Source organism: Palaemon carinicauda, chromosome 31 (genome assembly GCF_036898095.1).
Source record: "Palaemon carinicauda isolate YSFRI2023 chromosome 31, ASM3689809v2, whole genome shotgun sequence".
Taxonomy (NCBI): domain Eukaryota; kingdom Metazoa; phylum Arthropoda; class Malacostraca; order Decapoda; family Palaemonidae; genus Palaemon; species Palaemon carinicauda.
Window position 1 is genome coordinate 85091245 of NC_090755.1, and position 10000 is coordinate 85101244.

The 10000-nt window shown below is 35.0% G+C and overlaps 1 protein-coding gene across 1 annotated transcript in view; it reads right to left on the minus strand.

The window, feature by feature from the left end:
- Positions 1 to 10000, minus strand: part of LOC137624599 (beta-1 adrenergic receptor-like) — a 151582-nt gene that overhangs the window by 76824 nt on the left and 64758 nt on the right.

A 10000-nucleotide genomic window follows, 5' to 3' on the forward strand; every position in this document is an offset into this window, starting at 1 on the left:
CAGATTTTTTCATATATTAAACTATAAAGAGGGTCTTATGTCATCTTGTTCAACATAAAAAGATTCTCTTTAAGTTTGAAAATTAGGAAGTTCCGTTAAACACATAAACAAACAGGGCCGAAAACATAATCTCCTTCCAACTTTGTTGGCGTGGGTAATCTGTCATTGTTCTCAAAGAACAGTAACAAATTTTTTCATATATAAACTATAAAGAGAGGCTTATGCCATCCTGTTCAACATGAAACGATTCGCTTTAAGTTTGAAACTTTAGAAGTTCCATTATAAATTTCTCTATTTTTTTAAGAAAAATAAAAAACTGATACAAACACCAGCAACATTACAAATATCATAGCTTTAACTTTATTAAAAAGGATGACTAAGAGAGGTATAATAAGCCACATGCCATCAAATCTCCTCCAAATCTCTTTGGACCTTTATTTTCGGCAACTAAGACCTCGGAAGGTCAGAAGTACGCCAAGTAGGTCAACTCCTAGGCGCGCTCGAAATGGGGGTCATAATTATTAAGAAGGTCAACTCATCAACGATGAAATTCCCTGTGGCTTCAACGTGAGAGAGAGAGAGAGAGAGAGAGAGAGAGAGGAGAGAGAGAGAGAGAGAGAGAGAGAGAGAGAGACAGATGTTACAAGGTTGAACTTTAATTGTATCAAAAATGAAATATGGGCCTCGTTAAGATGAGTTAAGATTTTTCATAAATGAGTGAGATATATTTCAAAATGTTGAAGGACAATATTTAGCCGTATCATTTAACACACATACACTCACACACACGCGCGCACACACACACACACATATATATATATGTATATATATATATATATATATATATATATATATATATATATATATATGTATATATAAATGTATATATATATTATATAAATATATTTATATATATATATGTATCTCTCTCTCTCTCTCTCTCTCTCTCTCTCTCTCTCTCTCTCTCTCTCTCTCTCTCTCTCTCTCTCTCTCTCTCTCTCTATATATATATAATATATATATATATATATAATATATATATTATATATATATATACATATAATTAAGTATCATTCCTTAAAAATGTTTTACAATTTTGCTCTTTTTCTTTTTTATATACATTCTTATCTTATATTTTCTTCCACTATATTGAAAAGCAAGTTAAGTCACCGTATATCCTCTTTATATTATCACTGGATACGAACTAATTTGATAGCCTTTATCGTTATCAACAAAGCCATAAACATAATAGGATAAAGTGTAATTATATTTCTATTTTCTAATTCATTTTATGTCATCATGCGTCTAAAGGCGAGTTTACACGGTTGAAAGGGTTCGTTGAACGCGGTTCGACAATCAAGCGTTTGAAGTGATGTTCGAACGGTTTGAAGAAAGACTTTTCTCGCCTGACTTTTGTGGGCGGGGCTTCATTGTCAACAAACCTTATGCATTTGTTGCTGACTCCACCTCTTCGAACCGTTTGAAAAGCAGGTTCGACAACCGTGTTCGACGAACCGTTTGACGGTGAAAACCCTGCTTAAGATATCAATTGTGATATTTTTACAGTATTATTATTATTATTATTATTATTATTATTATTATTATTATTATTATTATTATTATTTATACTTGCTAATCTACAACGCTAGTTGGAAAAACAAGATGCTATAAGCCCAAAGGCTCCAACAGGAAAATAGCCCAGTGAGGGAAGGAAATAAGGAAAAACTACAAGAGAAATTTAAGAACAATAATAGCATTAAAATAAATCTTTCATACATAAACTATAAACACTTGAAAATAACAAGAGGATAAATACTTCGAAATAACGAGAGGAAGAGAAATAAGATAGGATAGTGGGCCCAAGTGTACTGACGTTTTATTGATATTAAATTTAATTCGTAGAAATAAAGCAGAAAAGGATGATATCATGTGTCGATGGATGTTAATTACTATACCTGGTAAATTAAGGGTTAATGGAATTATGTAGAAAATGTGAATTATAGAAATTTCATCAAGTGGAGTAACATTAATATATTTATATAACTTAGAAAATAGAAAATACAGAGATAGCTGAGGTAGAAGGCATATGATGTTAATCATAAGAAAGGGGATGACGAAATATAGTGCGTAATAAAATGTATTGGAAAGAGGTTAATATTGGTGAAAGATTTTAGGGAAGAAAGGTTGTGTATTGAAATACGAAAGTTGTTGAATATTTGTAAGGTAAAGAGATATCAGGGAAAATCTATATGAAAGAGAGAGATAGATAGAGAGAGAGAGAGAGAGAGAGAGAGAGAGAGAGAGAGAGAGAGAATCAGGTTGGCATAAAGAAACAGACAGAGAGAGGAGTATAGAAAGGAAAATAGAGTCAGTCAAATGTAAGGAACAAACATCCATATTTCAAGCATTGCGTATTCATAGATAAGAGCATAGGAGAGAGAGAGAGAGAGAGAGAGAGAGAGAGAGAGAGAGAGATTTAATCTTCTAAACAAACCGCAGTCATGTACCGGAAGAGGAAGAAAAGATAAAAGCGGAAATGAGATGTTGGAGAGTAAAGAGGAAGAAAGAAAGAGAAACGAGATGTAAAAACATAATGTCACACAATATTGATAACATCCAGAGAAATATTACGCGTCCTTTTAGTATCAAGATAGATAAGGGTGATCTCTCAAGATGAGAGATTATAAACAAATAGAAATGAGAAAAGGGTTGTGGTGGCCTATTTGATAACGTCCCTGACTGTTGAACGCCAGACTGGGGTTCGAATCCCGCTCAAACTCGATAGTTTCTTTGGTCACTGAAACCTCATCATCCTTGTGAGCTAAGGATGGGAGATTTGGGGGAGCCTATAGGTCTATCTGCTGAGTCATCAGCAGCCATTGCCTGGCCCTCCTTGGTCTTAGCTTGGATGGAGAGGGGTCCTAGGCGCTGATAGTATGTGTGTATGGTGAGTTTCTAAGGCATTGTCCTGCTTGATGATAGGGCAATGTCAGTGTCCCTTGCCTCTGACATTCATGAGCGACCTTTGAAGGGAGGTAGAAAATAAATAGCCTGCGAGAGTATATATATATATATATATATATATATTTATATTAATTACATTTTACATAAATTCTTTTATAATGTTGTCAGGTGTTTAGGGAAAAAGGGTGGATCCCGTGATAGCACTGTAATGAGAGAGAGAGAGAGAGAGAGAGAGAGAGAGAGAGAGAGAGTTCGGGACCAGTATTAAAGAAATATCATGATCTTTTTCTTCATAATTATTTACCTTATAGACCGCATTTAAAATCAAAATGGAATGGCATATATATATATATATATATGCATATATATATATATATATATATATGCATATATATATATATATATATATATATGTATATATATGTATGTATATATATATATATATATATATATGTATATGTGTGTGTGTGTGTGTCTATATATACGAGTATATACACATATACTCACTCGTTATATAGATTCCGGTATATACGCACACACACACCAGGGTGTGAGTACTCATTGGTCCCCCCTACCAGAGGGATGGGTTGAGCTGAGCATGATTGCAAAGAAATATATATATTTATTCATATATTTATTTATTTATTTATTTATATATAACCAGGCATTTTCTTTTTATAAGATGTATACAGTATATAATAGATGTGTCTATACATATGTATGTATATCAAATGCGCGTGTATGTATACACAAAAAAGTTAGTATTTAAAGGCTGAAGGAGAAGAACACCTAGACATTGTTAGATAGGAAGTGTGAAACATATACTGGAAAGGTTTAGGCCTCAACACCAGAAAGAGAGAGAGTTATTGACTGATCTATGTGAAATCTTGTTGAGGTTCTTATGTGAGAGATTGAATGGCTAATGGAGTAATTTTTTTTTTATATTATTGCGTGAATATACGCACGGGGTCACCTGTGTACTGTTAATATGATACTTACACATACACACAAACAAGCTGAATATATATATATATATATATATATATATATAATATATATATATATATATATATATATACATATATACATATATATATATATATATATATATATATATATATATATATATATATATAATATATATATGATATTTATAGACATATATTTATTAAATATACTTTATTTAAACGTCTTATCTTTTCTTCCAATTTTTTTTTCATTTTTAAATGCATTAGCAATTAATAAGCTTAGCTAAATCCTCCATACATATTTTTTAATGCAAGAACGCAGAGAGAGAGAGAGAGAGAGAGAGAGAGAGAGAGAGGAGAGAGAGAGAGAGAGAGAGAGAGAGAGAGAGAGAGAGAGAGAGAGAGGCCTATCAACATGAAAGTGTCACTAAGAGGTGCTTATACACAGTCAAGGTCAGCTAAGTCGAACAGAGATGAAAACCTTTTCAGATTTAAAGGGAGACATTTTGTTACATTATTATTATTATTATTATTATTATTATTATTACCTCCGCCAGGAGGTTATGTTTTCGGTTCGGTTTGTTTGTTTGTTTGTTTGTTTGTTTGTTTGTTTGTTTGTCTGTCTGTCTGTGGACAACGTAGAGGCCACATTTCTACACGGAATCACTTCAAACTTGGCCAAGTAGTTCCCCAATGTGTATGGAAGAACTGATTAAATTTTGGTCAAGGTCACCCCAAGGTCAAGGTCACAGGGGTCACTGGTGTCACTATGACATAAGTGGCCATATCAAGAGACAGAAATAAAGCACTGACTTTTGCATAAGCCAACAGGGAAGTCCTAGTCCAGGCGCAACCCATGGGTGATGTTCAAATTTATAAAGGTCAAAGGTCAAGGTCATATTGGTGCATTATATCAATGTCATATTAAGTATCAGTGGCAAATGAACAAAGATCACTTGAAGGTCAAAAGTCAAGCAGGTCACTTGAAGGTCAAGGTCACGTGAAGGTCAAGGTCACGTGAAGGTCAAGGTCACGTGAAGGTCAAGGTCACGTGAAGGTCAAGGTCACGTGAAGGTCAAGTACATTTGAAGATCAAGGTCACTTGAAGCCAAGGTCATGTGAAGGTCAAGGTCACGTGAAGGTCAAGGTCACTTGAAGGTCACGTGAAGGTCAAGGTCATGTGAAGGTCGAAGTCACATCAATTCATGATTCTAGGACATATGGCGCTCTAGGTCACCTTGGCGGAGGTATGTCCTCTACGAGGACCATGTCCGCGTTCAGGACTTGCTCACTTGTTATTATTATTATTATTATTATTATTATTATTATTATTATTGTTACATTTATCGAACGTCAGAGGCCTAAAGAATATTATTATTATTATTATTAATTTTTTTTTTGTTACATTTATCGAACGTCAGAGGCCTAAAGAATATTATTATTATTATTATTATTATTATTATTATTATTATTATTTTTTGTGGTTATTATTATTATTAAATTATTATTGTTGTTTTTTGTTGCTGTTGTTGTTATTATTTTTATTATTATTATTATTATAACTATTATTATAATTATTATTATTATTATTATTATTATTATTATTATTATTATTATTATTATTATCTAAGCTACAACCCTAGCTTGAAAAGCAGGATGCTATAAGCCCAAGGGCTTCAACAGGGAGAAGTAACCCGGTGAGAAAAGGAAATAAAAAAATAAATAAACCACAGGTGAAGTAATGAACATTTAAGATATAATTTTTTAAGAACATTAACAACATTAAAATAGATCTCTCATAATCAATATAAACTAAAAAACCTATAGAATATAAATGGAAGAGAAATAGGATAGAATAGTGTGCCAGAGTATACCCTCAAGCAAGAGAACTATACCCCTAAGATAGTGGAAGACTGTGATTATTATAATGATCATTATGATATATAAAAATGAAAGGGATAAATTTTTGTAATTGAAAATAGTAGGGTATTAGCGTAGAGTTTCAGCTGCGGGGGAGGAAAAGTCATATTTACTCACTGAGGCGGGGCTGGGGACCGTCAGGGGTGGGGGCGGGGTGGAGTTGAGGGTCTTTTGTAGGGGGGGGGGGGTTATGGTGTGTACCCTCCCATCTTACCCCCTTCCCCCCCTTCCATTGGATAAGAGGATGGGAGTGGTTCAGCTGTACTGATTAAGGAAGAACGAATTGAAAAAGTTGATGTTGGAGAGAGAGAGAGAGTATATAATTTAGTTTAATCGTGTAATAATTCTTTCCTTAATCTTTGTTCTCATTATAGGTATATATTACAAAGATTTACAACATTACTGTTATTAAGTTTGCCTTCACGTTATGTAGTTGGATTCTCTCTCTCTCTCTCTCTCTCTCTCTCTCTCTCTCTCTCTCTCTCTCTCTCTCTCTCTCTCTCTCTATCTCTCTACACACACACACACACACACACACACACACACACATATATATATATATATATATATATATATATATATATATATATATATATATATATATATATATTATATATATATGTATATATATAATAATGTATGTGTGTACGTATGAATATAGATAGATATTAGATATGTGAATGTTGTTTAGTTCGACTCTCTCTCTCTCTCTCTCTCTCTCTCTCTCTCTCTCTCTCTCTCTCTCTCTCTCTCTCTCTCTCTCTCCAAGACACCATGCAATGCCAGTTTGATACGAACCAATAAATCAATTCCATCATCATCAATCACAATATCTCATCACATGTCATTACGATCATCATCATCATCATTATATTTTTTTTCTCAGCATTGAGTTTCATCGTCCTATTCCAAAATGAATTTCCTTCTTAGGGCATAGATAGCGAATGGCGTAAGTAAAAGAAAACGGAAAAATCTTTCTCTTTCTCTACTACTTTAAGTCTATTTCTCCGATTTTCTCTTTTTCTCTTCTACTTTAACTCTCTTTATTTCCTCCCTTTAAAATTCGTCCCCTAGTCAGTCGTCGATTGGCTCTATTCCATCCCGACCAGGCTTGGGCCCCTTGAACCCCTGACTTGAATCCTCCCCTGTTACAGATAGCCAGAGGTGTAGTACATCCGTTAATGGAGGTACTAGCTCAGCTTCTGCTTTTTTTTTTTTTATCGGTGAAGCTTTTATTTCTGGTACTAAAGCTTCTTTTTTTCCTAATGGAGCTGATACTTTGGTTTTTTTGAGCTACTGTTCTTGTTCTGGAATTACTGCGTTTGCTACTGTTCCTATTACTTCCGCTATTGGAGCTGGTGTTTCAGCTTCTTGAGTTATTGGGTATGCTACTGCTGTATACCGACTACTTCTGCTATTAGGGATTCTGCTTGTAATACTAGAAATGCTACATCTGCTACTAGCTTTGTTTCAGCTCCAACTATTGTCATTGGGTCTGTTCTTTCTGCTACTTGTGCTGCTGGAGCTAATGTTTCTCTTACTTAGGCTTCTCCTTCACCTACTAGACCTACTACTTTTAGCTACAGGAGTTCTGCTTCTGCTACTAGAGATGTTACTTCTACTGTTGGGGATACCCTTTTTTTTTTGCTATTGGAGCTAGACCATCTGAAATTGGTGCTATTACGACTGCTATTAGATATAATGTATCTGCTTCTTCCACTTCTACTGATGCTGACTATTGGAAACATCCCTGCCTAGAGATCTGCCGGACTGGGGTTCGAACACCACTCAAACTCATTAGTTTCTTGTGTCTGCAACCTCACCATCCTTGTGAGCTAAGGATGGGGCATTTTGGAGGAACCTGTAGGTGTATCTGCTGAATCATCAGCAGCCATTGCCTGACACTCCCTGGTCCTATTTAGGATGGAGAGATGGCTTGGACACTGATCATATATGTCATCAGCAGCCATTTCCTTGCACTCCCTGGTCCTAGCTTGGATGGAGAGGAGACTTGGGCACTTATTATATGTCATCAGTAACCATTGCCTGAATCTCCCTTGTCCTAGCTTGGGTGGAGAGGAGGCTTGGGCACTTATTATATGTGTCATTGACAGCCATTGCCTGGCATTCCCTGGTCCTATATAGGATGGAGAGATAGCTTGAACACTGATCATATATGTCATCAGTACCCATTGCCTAACACTCCCTGGTTCTAGTACGGATGGAGAGGTGGCTTGGGCACTGATTATATATGCATATAGTCAGTCTTTGGTGCATTGTCATGCTAGGGCATTGTCTCTGTCCTTTTCTTCTGCCATTCATGAGCAACCCTTAAACTCTGCAACTTCGTTCATGATGTATTTTGTCTATAGGCTTCCAGTAATGGACTTTCCATTTTGAACTTTGACGCGATCCGCTGGTGAACTCAGAAGTTTAATGAAGTCTGTGATAACGGGTCGTATGGGAAGCCGGGATAATATATTTCTCTTTTATGTTACTCTTCTTTAATGTACAGATCATCGTGCGAGAGAGAGAGAGAGAGAGAGAGAGAGAGAGAGAGAGAGAGAGAGAGAGAGAGAGAGAGAGAGAGGAGAGAGAGAGAGAGAGAGAATATTAATTGGTATATCATTGTTTTTTTTTAGGATATATTATTATTATTATTGTCGTTGTTATTGACAAATGTACACCCCCTGGGTATTAACTGATCAGTTAAATTGGAGTTATTCTTAAGAATACAAACTCTTAGAAGCCTAATGGCTTCATTTATATATGATATATATATATATATATATATATATATATATATACATATATATATATATATACATATATATATATATATATATATATATATATATATATATATATATATATATATATATATATGTTTGTGTGTGTGTGTGTGTGTGTGTGCGCGCCATAAACAAATTCACTCAAGTCCTAACTTTTAAGGCCAAACTCGCTGGAAAACTGAATTATGCATAATAGTTACAGGGCTTGCAAAATAGAAAGCCACTAGTCTCTCCTCTGAAACGAACAATTATTTTCATTCCTCTCTGACTGGATTATCCTCACAAAGGACCAGGAAATCATAACTACCCGCAAAACTTGATGGGCGGGAGGTGGAAGATAATGGTGTGTGAGAAATGAGTTGCTGTTCGTGTATTTTTGGAGTGAAAAAATTCAAGTCTGGTCCAATAATTTTATGAGGATTTGACATTGTCTGTATGGCACTAGAAGGTTTGGAATCTGTATGGTACTAGAAGGGTTGGAATCTATGGCACTAGAAGGGGTTGGAATCCATGTATGGCACTAGAAGGGTTGGAATCCATGCATGCCACTAGAAGGGTTGGAATCCATGTATGGCACCAGAAGGGTTGGAATCCATGCATGGCACTAGAAGGGTTGCAATCTCTGTATGGTACTAGAAGGGTTGGAATCTATGGCACTAGAAGGGGTTGGAATCCCTGTATGGCACTAGAAGGGTTGGAGTCCCTTTATGGCACTAGAAGGGCTTTAATCTCTGTATAGCACCAGAAGGGTTAGAAAACCCAAGCCTATATGGTTGAGGAGTATGAAACGTGACGTGGGAGGTGATGAATGGAAAGGTATTGAATTAAAAGCTCAAGATAGAGATGACTGACGAAATCTAACTGAGGCCCTTTGCGTCAATAGGCGTAGGAGGAGATGATGATAATTATATGTGTCAGATCTTTGAAAGAATCTTGGGTGTATTATTATGAATATATAATTGATTTATGCAAAGATTTTATTATTCATCATTAAATATTTGGGTATGAAGAAAACTATATAAATTCTGCATGAATCGTACAAACTTTAAATACACTATTTATGAACATAGGATATTATATATATAGAATACATTTCATAAATATTTATTGTATTTAAATACAATGCACTTAAAAAAATATTATTCAAAGTTCGCAGTAATTTAAGCAATCAAAACTAAGGATTAATTCAAATACTTTCCCTTGCTCGCAAATCCCCTCAAATATACCGGGAAAAAATAATAGCTGGCAACTTTTAGAGACTCCAGTTGCTATCTACTCCCATTTTATCTTCCGGACCAGTAAACGGGACCACGGGTTATCATTAGTGTTCTCCCGGGCTGCCGAAAAATCTGAATT